The sequence below is a fragment of the Sciurus carolinensis genome, chromosome 2 (assembly GCF_902686445.1).
Source record: "Sciurus carolinensis chromosome 2, mSciCar1.2, whole genome shotgun sequence".
In the NCBI taxonomy this organism is placed as follows: Eukaryota; Metazoa; Chordata; class Mammalia; order Rodentia; family Sciuridae; genus Sciurus; species Sciurus carolinensis.
The window spans coordinates 170,099,609-170,114,994 of NC_062214.1; the positions used below are offsets into that span (position 1 = coordinate 170,099,609).

Below are 15,386 nucleotides of genomic sequence, written 5' to 3' on the forward strand. Positions count from 1 at the left end.
ATCTGCCTAACCATCTTTGCAAAATTTATAGGGAAGTGTGTTATTTAGGGATATTTTAAAGAAATAGTTCAACTTTGGGCAAATTTTTGGCCAAGTTCATTTCTATGTTTTTGTAAAATTCTTAATATACTTTTATTACTCTCCAATAAATGATCTTTTTAGTCTATATGTTTTAATAATCTAGGTTTAAAATAGAGTTTAATAGATCCTATGTACTCCAGATTAAGGAATTCTTTCATGCATCTCCCAGAGGTGCAGCTTGTGGGAACATTTATGAGAAACCACCAGGTCGATCCTTCTAACACAGCCTGTCCTTCAGGCAGGATTCTTGAATGCTGCACCATTCACCTGATCAGATGTGCCTCTCTGATCCAGCTCTAGGGCCTGGTGGGTTTTGCCTATCTCCTCCACCCTGGAAGAATGCCTTGCTCATTCAGGTTCCACTTCCTCTACTCAGCCTTTCTCCCCTCCCTGCCTCACCTCCTGCCTGGCCGAGTGGCAGGATATGTCCTCTTGCTGAGTGTTCTCTGCCTTTGCTCACTGCGTGTCAGAAAGGAAGCTCAGCAGCGATGGCATGGAATAAATGAGGTGGCCCATGCAGGGCGCTGCAGCTGTGCCCACCCTGGCAAAGGAAGCATGCTTTTTGTGTGCCATTTTCACATCGAATTGTAATTGCTTTTCTCAACTTCGCAGAGCTCTTATTGACATCTCTGCAGGGGTGAGCAGAAAGAGGAGAAAAGAAGACTAGAGCTCTCCAGAATCTGCTTCCACCTCACCTAGTCCTTGATAAGGCAGCAAGGTCTACAGACCCTGGAGGTAAAGAGTGAGGTGCCTCAGCTCAGCAGGGGAGGACAGTTCAACATGCTTTGTTACACTGAGTGAGCTGGACTACATGCAGGTACCATGGCAGACTTCCAGGCTGTGGAATTATCAGTCATTGGAAGATTCTTAATTTAGGAGCTTCATTTAGTTTAACACTTGAGTATCTGCTTTGTGCTTGTTTCTACAGCTGCAAAAGTAAACAAGGGCACTTTTTGCCTTCAAGTTTTTCCAGGGTGGTGGGGAGGCAGATGCACATACACACCTGGTCCTCAGTGTGACAGTGCTGAAGCCATGGATTGAGGGTTTGAACAGAGAAGGGGTGTTTGATTTTTAAACTTTGTTGCTTCCCTTGGAATACTCAGCTCTCCTTGTAGTGTAGTATGCTACTTATTCCTTTAGCTCTGTTCTTCTGAGTTTTTATAAACTTGTTTGTATTTATGCATTTGAGACACCAGGCTATTGCTGGTAACAACTAGGTAAAAACAGCATCAGAGGTAATGGGCCCCGACAGTGCCAGGATCTTTGACCACTAATTCCCTAGATCTGACAACATTAAAGAAATATTGTTTATATCTGCTTCTTGAGTTTCAGGCGTATAGCCCTAAGCTGGTTGTATAGTGTAGGATGGCTCCTGGGGCATCACTGTTTCCAACAACTGCAAGAAAGGAGAAAAGAGATGAAATTCTCAACAGTCAGTTCCCTTTAAGCAGCCTTTCTGCTGCTTTCTCGATACATCTCCTTGTTTCTTATTGGCCAGATCGTAGTCATGTGGTTCATGTAGTGGCAGGCTATCTGTGAGAGGTAGTTTTTCAGTTAGGTGCTTTGCTTCCTCAGATGAACTGGGATTTTTTCCCGTGGGTGCTAGAGGGGTGTGGATATTGGGTAGCACGTGGATCGCTCAGTGTGTTGAGTGGGTGAGTAAGTGAGGCAGGATGGAATCAAGGCTTTGGTGCACTGCTGTGCTTTCACTTTTCATGATCTTTTTGACTCTTAAAATCAGATTTATTTTTTTAAAATGGTATTACCATTTCAGATATCTAGAAAGTGAAATATTTGGATTTGCTGCCCACTCTGCTGCACAGTGTTAGTTTATCTTCAGATGGGTAGATTGGCCAGAATCAAAAGCCGATGAGAGGGAATAGGCTTTGTTGGTGGCATAAACATATGGACACACCTGTTATTTTTGCCTTCATTACAATTATTAATAGTTTACTTAAATGGGTTTAACTAAATTCCCGTTATCTTGGCTTATGGAAGTATGTAATTTATGCATTTCTGTTTGTAGACGTTTATCCAAGGTGATTTGTTTTAGCTTTTTACCTCTGTCCTCATGGTGGACTAGGATAGTGGATATTAAAATCACTAGGATACCATTGCTGAAGTAATGCAGTATGCTCCTTATTTCTTTTTTTTTTCTTTTTTTTTTTTTTTGGTGGTGCTGGGGATTGAACCCAGGGCCTTGTGCTTGTGAGGCAAGCACCCTACCAACTGAGCTATATCCCTAGCCCGCTCTTTATTCCTTACTGGTAGCAGTACAGTGCCAGCTCTATGGCACTGCAGTACCTTTGAAGGACAATTTTTAAAGAAATTCTTAAGCATTCTCGGTGATTTGAGGCTTCCTCCAAATTGAGCATGGTAAAAATTTCCAAAATTATCACCAGTCCACTCCATAGTTGTTTAATAGATGTTATAATAGGAATTTTGTGGGTTTTTTTTTTTTAATCTTCTTATTTCTGAATACAAAGTTCAAAAGAAAGCTCTTTCTTCATTGTCAATGAGGTTATTTTGGTAAATGTAACCCTGTGAACTTGTACTTTCTGAAGAGCAGTGTACTGTGAGGAAGCTTATACAGGTTTCTAATGGCGTCTTCTTTGGGGTGGTGTCCATGTGCTGTGCTCACCATTGAAAATATGATCTACTACTTCATTCTGTTGTCCTGAGCCATCGGAAATTGGTTTTCCTAAGCCATCTTAAAGTGAAGAATTGTCAGCTTTTATCACTTATGTGAAGAAGTAAATTCCAGAGCCCCTCAGCTGCAGGATGGTGCTCTCTTCCCAGCTGCTGCGCCTTGCCTTGTGGAAGACGCCTGTTGCTAAGAGCAGGCTTTGTCTGTTGCACATAAAATGAACTTTGTTTGGACCTTCCTCAAGCAGCTTAAAACTGCTCACGAGTCCAGCCAGACATTCCTCACAGATGATAATTTAAATGCAGATCAAATTTAGAAACCAACTTAAATTCATTTAAAAATAGACTTCCCTTTAGAAAACTGACCTCTGGTACATTTGTGACATGGGGGTCTGATAGGCACTAATAATTCTTATAGCTATTTTAGGCTCTGAAAGGCAGTGTACACTTGAGGCTAGATGAAGCCAGTGTTCTTGTAACCTGGGACCCAGACTTTGGGCTATCCATTCATTTCTTCGCTCTGTACTTGTTATTCCCATTAAGTTTGTGATGGGATGAGAAATTACTCATTATAGACTAGAATCTAATTTCTGTGTATTAGTTTTATTGGAGGTTTTCCAATTTGACTGTGAAAGATTAGAGAACATGAGAAGGAAATCTTGACAGGATAATTTTAAGATGATAAGGCCATTGCATTGATAGATTATTCGTTTACTTAGGTGAGACAGGAATTTTCCTCAGGTCACACTGTAAATGTTAACCCCAAAGATGAGAAAATGAGATTAAATGGCAGCTCTCATGTAGGTCTGGAACTCATCTTATGAAATCATGTAACTTACCACTGTTCATTTATGTAAGTGCATAATCAGTTATCAAAATACAGAGTGATTTCTTTCAATCCCCATTTAAGGTTTGTGTAGAATGTGTCCAACACGAAAGTTGATAGGGCAAGGTTGGGGCAGGGGAGAAGTTTATTGCTAACTTTTTAGTCAGAAAAACAAACATATAGCCAGCTTATATTGATATATTTGAATCATTGTCAAAATTTTGGGTAAAATTGAAACAAAACTTAAAAATACTTGAGTTACTTTGACTTCATTAAAACACAAAAACCTGAAAGGCAGTATTTTTTTCTTCATGATTTAAAATGTAAAATAAGCATTCATTTGTATGTGGGAAAACCTATATTTATTTCTGGACACTATTTTTCTTGGCAATCTTAATGATTATCATCTTCACTAACACCTGTATGTAATAGTTTCTTTGAGACTAATACCGTCTAATGTTAGTGTTTAACATTATGTCTTTTTGGTATTTTCAGCACCACAAAATTATATGTTATTTTGTGACCCCACTGTGTCTGTAATTTTTTAAAATATCAAAACAAGTATCTTTTCAAAAGAGAAAATATGAGATTCTTATGTGCATTTTGTTTATGAAAGGATATATTGTCCACATTATTATAGTAATTGATGTGCTTCCTAAAGTAGGCTACTGTGAATATTTTTGCATTATACAAGTAATTGTTGGGACATCTTCAAGATTTTCACACTGTGCTAACTAGCGTAGAAATGTCATGTAGTGACATTGTTTGAAACATTTGTGGAGGCATTTACAATTTTCTTCTTACTTTTTGTATGCTTATTTAAACAAAACAAAATACCTGTAATAGTCATTTTTCATCATAACATGATGGCTAAATCTATAAAAAGAATTTTCACGAGGTGCAGTGGCACCTTCCTGTAATCCCATCTGCTCCTGAGGCTGAGGCAGGAGGACCACACGTTTGAGAACAGCCTGAGAAACTTAGTGAGGCCGTCTCCAAATAAACAAAAGAATTGGGAATGTGGCTCAGTAGTGGAGTACTTGCCTTGTATACATGAGGACCTGGGTTCAATCCTCAGCACTGAAAAAAATTCCTTTAAAAGATGGTTTTAAGTATTAGCTACCTAATAATGTACATATATTGTATAGAACATTTTCAATTAATATTTCAGTAGGAATGAATGTGACTATTTCTAATAATGAGAAATTTGCTTATTTAAATTAGTATCATTAAAATTCATAATTTTTAAAGTTTTTATAATGTTCTCTTGGTGACTGAGCGAATCAGTCCATACACATATTGATACACACACATATACACATATATGATTAACAGTTGTTTAATGTCAGATGGGCATACACAATGGTTTCACTACGTTTTATGTTTGAAAACACGATAAAACAAACAGCAAATATGCACAGTGTACTACATTATAATTCTCAAATTTTGGGGGGGAAATTCATGTACAGACAGTGTCAGATTTATAGAAATGACTTTGAAGAAGCTCCATTTTATAAGAATTAAGATTTTTGCATTGGTGACACTCCAGTCTCATTTAAGTAGCATTGTCTTGCCTATTTAAAACATCTTAATTTCCATTTCACCCTTAAATTCTATGTTCTTTTCAACCCATTAGGGATTAAAATTTGAACTTTGTTTAGTGACAGATTCAGTGCACTTATAAGGCCACACATTTGAAAAAGGAAGCCACTCCATTTTCAGTCCTCTCCTGATGTAAGTTCTTTTGTTCTTCAGGTGGTCTCCAAGATACACCCCTTAACTACACCAAGAAATCTCAGTATCCTTACCACTTCACTTTCATTGACCCTTCTCTAAAAGATCTCAGCTTTGAATCAAATTCAACTAGAAAATCCATTACCCCATATGCTCCGTGTTCCATGAAACTTTCTTTTCTTGATATCCTCTCATCCTGACGTCCACGTGACCAGTATTTGGAAATCCCATATTATTTTGCATTGTTGGTGTCCCAAGATTCAAAATAATCTTTCTGAGCCATGGAAATTTATTGCTGCCACTCTTATGATAATATGGCAGTTATGTCTTTTACCTTATTGTTTGTGTAGAAACCTAGAATTTTGTGTATTCTGTTAAAATGGTCAAGACATTAAAAGAATGGAGAAAAAGCAATAAAAACTATGATTAATATATTATCTGTATAATTAAATGAAAAGGCAAACTTTATTGGGTATATCATGCATTTTCTTCTCTGAAAAGGTCTAAATTCTTTTCACAAACCTGTAAGCAACTAAGCAGCTTCTGTCTCTATCTGTTTATCTTCTTCAGTATGTGCTGAATAGTCCTTGACTTTCATTAATCAGAAAGCAGCAAACTTTTTGTTGTTTAACTTCAAGTATGTCTTTCCTAAAAGAAACAAGTTTTTGCTGTCCAGTTTTGAATCCATCTGTTCTCCATGTGAAAGTAGCCCAAGGCCTCCTCATAGGTGGAACTAGGAGTTGCAAACAGCATTTTAGCAATTCTTCTTTGATACCAACGCATTTCAGCAAATGTGTAGCTCCAATTTATCCATCAGGTAAATTGAGGTAGCATCTTTAGGATTCAGTTCAGTTGCTTTCTCATAATGCTCCTTGATGTTTTAACCTTGATGGCTTCGTAATCTCTAACATTACTGATGTAGACTACATACTCTTGGGTTTCATACACAAGAAGTTTTTTCTCCTCTTAAGTCCTACTGAGCTATATCACCTGGGGCCGGTGCCAATCGCCAGAGGAGTCCTGCATCTTCACTTGTGTTGTATTGGGTTAGCAGCTGGTAAAATTTCCTCTGCCTCCACTTTCGTACAGGTAGTCTGCTTTTTCAAGGATTTCTTCAACTTTGACTGTGGCATGAATCACAGCAGCCTGAGAAATGACTTGATAAGTTTCAAAACCCAAATAAGACAAGGTTGAGAACAAAAGACCTCTTTTGAGAGTTCCTGGGTTACCTATCACCATGGCTTATAAGGTTTTTAGAATCTAGTTGTGGTAGGCAACCTTTAAAATGTCCCCACTGATCCTGCCTTAATCCCCTTAAAATCAATATATGGTGGTTTATTGACTCTTGAGAGCTGCGGAAGCACCACAGGCCACGCTGCTCACCGTTGCCCCAAGTTCTGGTCAGGACCTGAGTACTTGGAGCAGCCCCACGTCCCAAAAGGAGAAGCGCCACGCTCACGAGGTCAGCATCATTGCCTGCACTTCCCCGGCCTGGCCCTAAACCTTACTGATATATTTTTAACTCATTGGAAAGGGAGTGTCGAGTACTAGTTGATTTTCAGCAGTCACTTAACTTTGACTTTGTGCCGTGAAGCCTTTACTACAACAGAACACTCACGCAAAACTAAACGTGGGTCTTGGAAGCTGAGCTATCCCGGGGTGCCGTTCTCTGAATTTTGGACTGCTGCAGTTCCCATTCATGGTGATCATCTTTTGTTCATTTTTCTTTTTCCCTTGAGCCCCTTCTATGTGTTAGGTATCATCCTAGTCTCTGGGGACATGACATTTTTTCATACTGAAAACTGTACTTATCTTCATGGAACTTATGGTTTAGTGGAACTTAGGGAACTTATAGTTTATGAAATAAATAAGTACAATATGTACACAAGTAAATATGTACCTATAAATGTAATAAGTACTCTGGAAACAGTATATCCATGTTTTTCAAATAGTATTAAGGAACCCGATGGTTGAATAATTGATTTTTGGTAGTTCTGGTAATTAATCCCAGGGCCTCTGATGTTTAATGTAGAAAAATAAACCAAGAAGCGAGTCAGGATTTACAGGCTACATTTTCAGAAAATCATACATGAAAGCAAATTATACAGAAATAGGAGATTTTTGCCTGATATCCTCATTTGGTTCAGGATGCATATGGGGACCAAGCCTTAAAAGTTGGGAAGATTTGCTGGGTTTTCATACAGGGGCTTTTAGACCCTCTCAGGGATTTAAAATTTGATGCTAAGTGTAATAAGCTGTTGAATGACTTTAGGCAAGGGTATATTACAAAGCAGGAGATCAATTTTGTGATGTTTTACTGATGTTCCTCTGGGACATAAAGGCATTGGCTACTCCCTCAACCCCAACCCCACATAGTAGTGCATTTGAATTTTAGTATTCTTCCCCAGCGGGAGTGTAGGCTCTTTGAGGGCCAGTGGTTTTGCCTTATTCGCTGTTACATGCCATGACCTTGAGCAGAGCTTGACACAGCGAGCTCAGAAAATGTTCCTGTTGCTGTAGCTCAGTGGTGGAATATGTGCTTAGCATGTGCGAGGCCCTGGGTTCCGTCCGCAGCACAGGAAAAAACCAAAACTGAACATACTAACTGATGTTCTTAGAAAAGCTCTGTTTCCCGCTGGTCCGCATCTGTCAGCATGTCTGCCATCTGTGGTCTGATTGTGTTTAACCCTGTCTCATGATGAAGGGACCCAGGCAACCAGTGTTGGCATGGACGCTTTTCTGTGACAAGAAGGTCTTTGTTTGGATACTTTTGGAAGCAGTGGCTACCACATGCACTGAAGTAAAAGAAAGTGGTCTATTAGTTTGATTTTTTGTGCTAGCAACCCGATGGCATGGCTACAGAAAGGATTTGACATTGAGGAGCAAGTGTGGGTTGCATTAAGTTTCAAGGGGCAAGTGAAGCAAGAGAGAATTTAAAGACATGGTGTTGATTTTATTAGTGCAGCAGGTTTAAATTTCAAGATAATTATGTTTTTCTGAAAGTATAAAAGATCAGCTTGATGTTTTAGAAGAAGAAACAAGAGGTGAGGTTTGCAGGCCACATTTTCATTGTGTTCCTTTTATTTAAGGTAAGTCTGTGAAAGAGCTTGGCAGCTGTTTAACAGTGTGCACATCTATTGAGGCGGATGGCAGTTTTGTTCTTGGATATACATGTTAATATAACTCTGGCTGTCGGTGAGCTCTGTTCTCTGGTTGAAAGCAATGTCTCAGGGCTAGGCTTGTACATTAGCTCTTCTACAGTCTAACGTGGAAGCCATTCTTCTGAGTGAAGCATTTGAGGAATCCAAGCAGTGTTAGCCCCTGTGACCAGGAATTGTGTGCTTTTCCTCTGCCTCTGTTTACTCAGCTTCACTAAGATGGTTTCTTATTCCATAAATGAGCATGGAAGTGGCTTTCGTTGTACTTGTAAAGCCTGAGATAAATTTCTTCCTTTGCTCTTTAGGGAAGTAGGTGTTGTTTTCCTGGAGGGCAGGATCTGTCATTTCTTACTTCTATACTGTTTTCCAACTTTCAACTCAGATGCCATCAAAGGAGCATGTCTATAATACCTTTCCTTTAATCCTCCCTCAAAAATAGTCATCAAACAACTGCTTGGGGAGATGCCAGGTCTTGTTCTATTGCTATGTTCATGAATGATAGGATGTTACATTTTTTCTATTTATGTGATACTCCTAGGGATGAGTGATATAATTAAATTCATTGACCATGCTGATTGAGGAGTCCTTCATTGTGTCTGTCCAAGGACATAGTGTTGAACAAAGAACCAAGCAACAAAAAGCCAAAAAGTATCACAAAGTAAGTAATTCTCACTGGAAACTATACTCGAAGCTGGAAACTTGGAGTAGAACGAAGGTCATGCATGTTACCGGAAGTGAGGCTGAGAATATGAGGTCTATATAATTGTATTCAAATGGATTAGGATAAAATTAAAATGCGCCTGTATGTGGAAAATGTGGTTAGATATTCTTAGGTTAATATATTTTAATTCAACCAATATTTTCTTTTATGTACCTTTAAATTGATGTATTCTTCCTGTTAATTTTATGGAAGAACTTTGTACTTCTAATCATTGATAATGTCGGCAGGCCAGAGTGAAGGAAATCGTGTTTCGTATTTGCCACACAACAGGCACACCAGCTCTTGCTTTAAATGTAAGTTCTCTGACCAGATTGTGGTATGGACTATGTGTGGGGGTACTGAGAATCTAGAACATTGGAACTTGAAATGGGCTGTTTTTACATCCTCCTTTCCAGTTTGGATGCCTTTTTTCTTCTGTTCTGTTTTGCTTGTTGCCATAATGTACTAATTAGAACCTCCAGTAGAGTGTTGTAGGTTTCATAGACATGCCCTTTATCAGGTTGGGGAAGTTACCTTTGAGTCCTATTTACTGGGTTTTTTTTTTTTTTTCTTTTTAAAACATAACTTATTGAATTTTTTGCATATATGATGAAGTGACTTTCCCCCCTTTTTGTTGTAGTAAATTGTTGCATTAAATTAATGTATTTTCAGATGTATTATAATCGATTTTCAGATGTTAAGCCAGACTTGGTATTTCTGGGATAGATCCCATTTAGTTGTAGTGTATAATCCTTTTTATATGTTACTGAATTTGGTTTACTAGTTGAGGATATTTTAATTGAGAATTTTCCCCCAGTTTGGGGATTGGTTGAGTCCAGTGATGCTCTACTGCTGAGCTACATCCCCAGTCCTTTTTCATTTTTATGTTAAGATAGTCTCACTGAATTGCTGAGGTCTTGAACTTGTGATCCTCTTGCCCCAGCTTCCTAAGTAGCTGGGATTAAACCACTGTACCTGACTTTGATTGAAAAATTTTAAGTGTGTATTTTATTGTAACACAGACTTACATTTAAAACTGTAAAACACTCTCTACTCACTGTGTCAACTGCATCCCATAAATTTTGACATGTTGTATTTTTGTTTTATTTGGGTTCAAAATATTTCTTAATTTTGCTTATGATTTTTTCTTTGACATGGGCAGTTCAAAAATTATTATTTAATTTCCAAGCATTTGGAGATTTTCTCCACCTTCCTTTTGGTGTATTTCATGTTATTTCAGTCCTTCTAAATTCATTGAAACTTGTCTTGTGACATTGGAAATGGTTTATCCTGGACTCTAAAAAGAATACAAATTCTTTTGCTGTTGTCAGATGAAGTGCCGTGTAGCTGTCAGGTAGGTCAGTGTGGGTAATAGTGCTTCTACCCCTCATGACTTCTTGTCTGGTTGTTGTATCAATTATTTAGAGTAGGGTGTTGAGGTCTTCAGTCATTGATGGATTGTCTCTCCTTTCATTTTGGTCCACTTTTGTCTCATTTGTTTTAGGGTTTTGTCAGATTACATCTGTTTGTGATTTTTACATCTCCTTGACGAATTGACCCTTTTTAGCATTATAAATTGTCCTTCTTTTTCTCTAGTGATTCTTTTGGTCTTAAAGTCTGTTTTGTGTTTTGTCTAATAATAGCATTCCCCCGCCCCTCCGCGCGCGCGCGCGCACACACACACACACACACACACACACACAACTTTCTCTTCTGTAGTGCTAGGGATAAACCCATGACCTTCCATAGGCTAAGTACACGCTCACTACTGAGCTACACCCACAGCTCCCAGCTCTCTTATGGTTACTATTTATTGCAATGTGTCTTCCTATCTTAGAAGGCTATTGTGTTAGTCTCGTGTCAACTGAAGAATGTAACAGTGTAGTCCTTTTATATTTGAAATCTGCCACATTTTCAGTTTTTTATCATATGCACAGTGATAGTTCAAGTAAAAAGAAATTCTTGTGAAATTGTCATACAGTTTTAAACTACCGTGCATGTGTACAGATCTTGGAATCTTAACACATGTAGGTTCTCTTGACTTCTGTCTACCACAGTGAGGGTTCAGAAGAGCCCTACCACTCTGGAACCTCCCCCACCCCCAGCTCCTGGGAGCCACTGAGCAGTTCTCCATTCCCACAGTGTTTGCTCTTGAGAATGTCCTTTAACTTAACGAATTAGAATGTCATAAATGAAGTCATTCAGTATGTAATCTTCGGAAACTGGCTTCTTCCTCTTAGCTCGCCTTTGAGCTTTGTCCAAGTGTTTGCGTGTATCCGTAGTTCATTCCTTTTTATTGCTGGATATTTCACTGTGTGGATGTACCAATTTTGTTTATACGATCACCTGTCGAAGGGCACTTATTTTCAATTTGGGGCAATTATGAAGAGAACTGTCGTAAATATTTATGTTTAGGTTTTCCTGTAAATATGAATTTTTTGGTTTGTTTGTTTCCATCCCTCTGGGTTGGGGCTTAAACCCAGGGCCTCAGGCTTGCTAGGCAAATGCTCTACCACTGAGATATACCCCCAGCCCTGAAAGCTTTCATTTCTCTAGGATAGATACTCAGGTGTATGATTTTGAGTCAAAGGGTAAGTCCTTTATAGAAAACTGCCAAGGCATTTTTAAGAGTGGTATGTCATCTTGTGTTCCCACCAGTGATGTTTGAGAGCTCTAGCTGCTTCCCACACTTGCCTCCTCTTGATATTGCTAGTATTTTTTTTTTAATCATCCTAATAGATTTGCGGCAGTTTCTTTTTATGGATTTAATTTGCATTTACCCAATGGCTTATGATTTTGTCCTCTTGAGTGAAGTATCCTCTTTAAGCTGTAAATTTTGTGTTAATTATTCCTAAGAAAAATTACTTTAAGTATACTGAACATAATCTTTTCTTGATAGCAGAGGTCATAGCATAAACTATAATTGTCATATGGGCTTGGGATCACAGGGAAGCTTTCAGGGATGGGTGGGTGGTGTGAGGCTGTGTTGGGCTCTTTCTGGCGTTGTTCTGCCCATGACTCGCCTTGAGTCTGGCTGCCATCGCTCTTCCCTTTCCCTTTCTGGCTTACTGCTTTTATGAATAAGCCTGTTTGAACTGTTAGAAAAAGAAGAGTGGAGAGCCTCTTACTAAATGCCCCACGAGTTCTTTTCTAAAGGACTTAAATTCTCTAACATCTGTTTTAGTGCTTCTCAGAGTGGGGTCATGAAGTTCAGATGAGGGGTCTGTGGTTGTGCAGCTTAGAGGTACCACACGTTGTCTGCGGGCTGAGTTTGCAGTAAGCCTTACAGTATGTGCTCAGTATTTTTCAAAAGTACGTGGGTGCTGTCGAGCAACTCTGAATTTTAGTAGGTTATTTCAGATGTGATTTGTCCTTCAGCTCCTCTGCTTCTTTCCTTTTTCTTGGCCTTGATGTGGTCAGTAGAAGGCAGTGTTCCCGATAACCAAGGAACCGGGAGTGGAAAGGAGGTGCTGTAGCTTGTGCTGCCTCACCGCAGGGTAGCAAATGGTTTTTATAAGGGTTAGGTTCGTTTTTGATGATGGTATATTTTTGTTGAAAAGTCTTTTGTGAAAGTTGGGATACTTTTAATCTCTACAAATTCTTCAAATGAGAAGGCCTGTTTGAATAATTATTATCATTAACCTAAAAGGTGGAAAAAAAAGTATTCCTCAAGTCACAAGTGCATGTAAGAAATGTTTAAATCATGGGTCATGGAATTGATTGTTTCCCATGCTCATCATCTCATTTTGTGTATCTGTGTGTGTGTGTGTGTGTGTGTGTGTGTGTGTGTGTGTGAGATAGTACGGACTGAACGCGGTGGTGTTCTACCACTGACCTACATCCCCAGCCCTTTTAAAAAAAAACTTGATTTTGAGGAAGGGATGGTGGTGATGGCAGGTGGTAAACTGGGTTCTAGGGGCTGGGTGGCAAAAGTCCTGAGACCCGGGCTTAAAAAAACAAAACAAACAAAAAGCAAGCGAGCAAATAAACAAAAAAACAACTTTATTTTGAGACAGGGTCTCACTAAGTTGCCCAGGTGGGCCTTGAATTTGTGATCCTACTGCCTCAGCCTCCCAAGTAAGTAGCTGGGATTACAGGTGTGTGCCACTGCACTGGCCATTTTGATAGATTTGTTATAAATAAAACATGTTTAATAGCTTGGTCATTTAATAGAGGATTATAAAAATAGAAAAGGGAAATTTTAATGTATGTAAATTTTATTAGCACAACTTTCACTTGGTATTGTTGATCAGATTCACTTAAGATTTAAAGCACTTTCCTGCTTTGCTTGCCTCATACTGTCAAAAAAGTTCTTGTTTAAAGAATATGTAATTATATCATAATATGCTAATTTGCTATGCAAATAACATATCCTAAATTATCAGTCTAACAGCTTTATTTTCTTCAGTTATTTTTGGTTCTCATTTCAGGATGTAAAATAGGATAGCAGTTCTTTCTATGTTAATAGAAATTATTTGAATAAAAACAAAATATAAAAAGGTTATTGATATACTAAATTATCTTTACCCTAATTTCAGTTATGACGTATTTAGAGTTGTTATTTGTTTTGGGGATCCTTTTTGTCCTTTTTATTTAAAATCTCAAATTTCTTCATGATGGTTTATTAAAAATGAAAACTTGTCAATGTATAAAAAATGTTGCAGAGAACTAAAATAAAATGCTGTTCAGGTCATGGTAGAAATAATCCTTTAGCCTAGGGAGAGTATTTTCACTTGCAATAGTGCAAATCTACTATGGTTCCTTGAACTTCTTAGTGATATGATTTTTAATATTCTTGTGTTCTCCTAAGACTCCTCTGGCATGTTCTACTGCATGTTAAGGTTCTTTATATTTCATTCCACAGTGTCATTACTTGAAGGCAGGAACCATTTCTTTATTTCTCCTATCATAATACATTGATTATATTAAATAGCCAGGAAATGTTGATTGCCTCCATGTTTTAAGGAAGACTCCGTGTTAAGATCCCAGAAGTTTTGAATTGTTACATATTCTACTTTCCTCTGATACAGGATGAAGGTGAAATTTCTTGAAAGATGTAACATTATGTCTTAGTTGATAATATTGAAATTTTGTAGCTGTCTCTGACATCCTTTGGGGGGAAAATGTGCTTAATGCATGTCAGAATGATGAATTTTGTCCAATTTTAACTGCCAGTGGTATGGATAATATTATTAAAAAAAATTGGAAGATCTCATCAGTAGAACGGAGGAAAGGGACTAGGAGGAGGGAAGAGCGGAGGGAAAGGGGAAGTACTGGAGAATGACACTGGTCAAATTATGTTGTTATGTAGTGTGTATGTATGAGTATGTAGCATCGAATCCTGCCCTTATGTACAACTATAATGTACCAATAAAAATATGGAAAAAATACATATAGAAATTGGACTATCTAGAGTTAAGGCATTTTCTAGTGCAGCTCATTTTATCCTAAGAATGATGTGTATCAAAGTAAAGTACAAAGGTATCAAGTGGATGGGCATGATGGAATTTTCTGGCTTGGTACCTATTTTGATTTTGATGCTGCATCTGGGTGTATATTCAGAGTCACTTTAAAGTGTTTTATGAGTAAATTGCTGGCCCATTCTTACAAGTTGATTATGCTGAAAAATGTTTTAAGGTGCTGGTTATATTGATTTGATTATGTTACATATTTTCAGTGCTCTAGGCAGGTATATAATAAATTTGTTGGATGACACATTGGGTTTCCTTATTTATAAAACACTGAAAAATTTATAGTGCATGCCAGTTTGGAGAAGCTCATTATAGTTAGGGTAGTTGCCAAAGGTGCTTGATGCTCTAAGTTTCAAATAATTTTCTTAAGTTTTTCTAGACAGCTCATTTGTTGAGGTTAAAACTCCAATGAGATTGTTACTGAATTGAATTTAGGATGTCTTTAATTGTGAAACACACCAATATTTTACATATCATTAAGAATAAAAATTTCCTCTAAACTACGATTACTGGATGTCACTGATTATAAGATACATGTTGATTTCACCTAGGTTAAGATGAAGAAAAAGGTGAATTTTAGGTCCATGCTGAACATTTGCTGCCTAAGTTCAGTTATTTTATTTAGAATATAACTTGAGAACCTCTAGCTTTTCTAGAAGTAAAATTTGAGAAGCATTCATTTGAAATATGGCTTCATATTTGCTAAAATACTTTTGGATACATTTTCTAATTAGTGTGTCTTGCTTTTTTTTCTCTCTCCCATGAGATAG

The 15,386-nt window shown here is 37.9% G+C and overlaps 1 protein-coding gene and 1 pseudogene across 1 annotated transcript in view; one reads left to right on the forward strand and one right to left on the reverse strand.

Moving 5' to 3' along the window:
* Sipa1l1 (signal induced proliferation associated 1 like 1) overlaps window positions 1-15,386 on the forward strand; it is a 367,944-nt gene that overhangs the window by 153,155 nt on the left and 199,403 nt on the right.
* On the reverse strand, window positions 5,820-6,526 carry LOC124976627 (regulator of microtubule dynamics protein 1-like; annotated as a pseudogene).